Raw genomic sequence first — 3,342 nt, 5'->3', positions numbered from 1 at the left:
TTGCAGGAACTGAATATAATATTCATTAGTATGTTTTCATTTGTGTATAATAACCTGGAAATAAGAATGTGTTTTATTAAAATATTAAAATATTTATATCTACAGTAAGAGTGGGTCCTCTAACATGGAGTCCACCATTTTTGTACAGTAGCCCAGAACAGACAAACTACAACTGATCTAGAAAAAAATGCATTTTATGAATTGATATGAACTTGCCAATCCTACACACTGGACCTTTAAACTTACAAGTATTACACGCTCAAAACAGGCACATGATATATATTCACAAGGCAGGAGGTAGATAAAATTAAAGTGAGTACAGTATAAATAGAATAAACTTTAAGGAAGAACATAAATACAGAAACATATCCGCATGAGCTCTCTGTGCAGTAACTTTGTGCAGTAATGCGATTTGTGCATTAGTGTCCATCATTCGAGATCAAATATTATAGACTGAGTCTCCTCTCTGTGCACAGAGGGGAGTCGTCATACAGAGTGATGGCAGCAGGCAGGGATGACTTCCTGTAGCGGTCATAACAGGAACATCATTAGAGTTTGGTTTAGCAGAAGTTGGACTGAATTATTTTATTATTTTGTCTTCTAAAATCTTAGCCAAATATTAAGATCTCTCTCTTCTTCTTCTTATCTATAAATAATTGACAAATAAACTACAAAAAGGACAAGATAAAGATTATTAAAACAGATACGACCAGATAAAAACATACACCAACAGTGACAGTGGTTTAAGAACAAGACTAAAGAGCATTTAGTGATCAGATTCCAGCAGGAATGAATGATTTTACAAGCTGTTAAGGTGACACCAGAGAAAATTCACTTGCAAGTATGTATATGTCCAGAAGAACATACTTGATGCTTTATAGAAGCTGTTTTGAGATTCCTTTGCTTCACTCCACTGATCTTAGAACAGACTTCATTCATTCATTCATTCATCACTGAACGATTTGGTGATGTGCTGAGATGATGTCAGCTGAACAAAAAATTCTTTTTTTCTTTGTGCTCTGATAAAGTGTGCAAACTGTGTAATGACAATTAAACCTAGTGAGATAGTGGTAATGTTTTTTTAAGCGAACAGATTGTTAATGAATCCATGCGTATTCCAGCATTATCTCTGACTTTATCTTATGTGATAAGAGATAAGGTCAACACATTTTCCTCCAGACACGTGCTTTCTTTAAACCTCCTTAAATAACGAAACAAATCATTGCTTCAGCGGATTTTCTGGAATCATTTCTACAATCACACATTTGATACGAAACAAATAACAGCTTTAAAAGCTGCTTGATATATTTGTGTCAACCTATACTCACACATTAGTCACAGGTGATACAGAATGAAATTGAGAAAGAAAATGAAAGAGGATGTTTCTCCATTTTCTGCAGATCAGCCTCCTCCCTGCAGAGGAATGTCCACACAAACTCACTGGACAGTAGTTATTGCTTTCTAAACCACTTCCTGACCATCCGGTCCCTCGAGGACTGCTATCCAGAGTAGTATTTTTTCCACTAGTGTGAATGCTACTGTGTGCACCGCACATTTAATTATGGCCTGAGATGAATCTGGCTTTCATAAAGCACTCTGGGCACTAAAAGCCGTAAGAGGGCGAATCTTTTTAAAGGCCCGAGGTTTGCTGCATTCCCAACGCATTACATTTTTATCTGACTCCACACTGTGTTGATACAACCAGAGCTTAGAAGTATGTCCCCGTCTGCAGTGTGGACATGTCCTTGTTTGGTAGAGCGGCGAACTCACATGTTGCAAGATTTAGACTGTGTGTGTGTACTAACCTGATGCATGTGGTTTGGAGTATTTGAAATAGTTTATCGATACTACACTGAAGTATTGACTTCAGTGGTTTAAGTTGTTGAGGTTTACTTGGTTTGGATTTGAATGACATCATATCATGCACAAGGAAGTACTCTCAAGTATTCATGTCTTTAAAGTATGATATATTTAATTCTAGGTTTAAGAAATTTGACTTCCTAGACGCGATTATGAGATACTGACTGAGATACTTTTTTCAGATGCCAGCTTTGTAACCGGTAGTTTCAATACTCAGTTAACTAATCGATTAGCTAATGCCAGCTATTTGATCAATCTCTCAAATGTGAATATTTCCTGATTTATTTAGTCCTTCATGACAGTAGATTGAATATCTTTGGGTTGTGAGGATGTCGCCTTGCTTATGGAAACATTTTTCTGTTATTTCACGGACCAGACAACTTAGTGATTAATCAAGAAAACGATCGACACATGAACCGATAATGAAAATAATTGTTAGTTGCAGCCCGAGTCACTGGTGTTTAAAAGTTAAAAAGTAGCAGTAAACTGGCAGTAACTGGCCAACACAGCGGGGAAACTGCATGTCATTATGGCTCTCGCTCACAGGAAGAGGTTGTTTGTGTGATGCCATTTTGACAGAGTGTGTAATGTTTGTTTAGTTCACCAGTGAGACAACTGCCTGACTGATGCAGAAGGAAGTATGGAACAACAGGCTGTGCAATGGTTCTTTGGTGCTTACAGCAGTTCCTCTATGGTAAAGTGTGTGTGTGTAAAGGGACTTAATATAGCTTTGCCAGACTATTTTTATTTCCATTTAAAGACACGTTAAATGTCCTGTCAGTGTGTGAAGCTGAAACTGATGAGCCGTTGCCACCTTGCATGGCAGCTATTGCTGTCAGTGTATGAATGGGTGTGTAGTGTGACTAGAAAAAGCACCATATAAGTACAGTCCATGTACATTTTCTACTGTTTTTAAAGTTTTACTAACATTATTTTTTATTATTTTGTTGTTACAACACAGTTGCAAAAACGTCCTGCTGTAATTGCAGTGAGTCAGAGTTGTGTCGCCTATTTCAAGGCACACCCGTGTTCATGACAGATCATCCACACACCCAGTATGATATGTCAGTGGTCAGTCATTGTGGTTGCTGGCTTTCACTTCTCACCTTTCACCGCTTCACATGGCAGGTCCATGAGAACTACTTGATTGTCACGTTCAGTCTGGTCATTGAAGGCTCTCTGCGTCTCCTCCTCACGCCTCCTTAGTGCTTCCTCCTCCTCTCAGCACCACCTTTGATCTCCCTGAATCTTCCTCCTCCACCTCCTTCCTTTCCCCCTCACACCTCACCTCCATGCCGACGGACTCTCTGGTAGCCAATGGCCTACTGGCACAAGTAGATACAAACACTCACACCCGCTCTCTCTCTCTCTCTCTCTCTCTCTCTCTCTCTCTCTCTCTCTCTCTCTCTGTCACACACACACACACACAGACACACACACACACACACACACACACACACACAGACATAGCAAACAGGAACT

The sequence above is a fragment of the Larimichthys crocea genome, chromosome XVIII, assembly GCF_000972845.2.
Source record: "Larimichthys crocea isolate SSNF chromosome XVIII, L_crocea_2.0, whole genome shotgun sequence".
In the NCBI taxonomy this organism is placed as follows: domain Eukaryota; kingdom Metazoa; phylum Chordata; class Actinopteri; family Sciaenidae; genus Larimichthys; species Larimichthys crocea.
Note: the sequence above shows the minus strand (reverse complement) of the source record.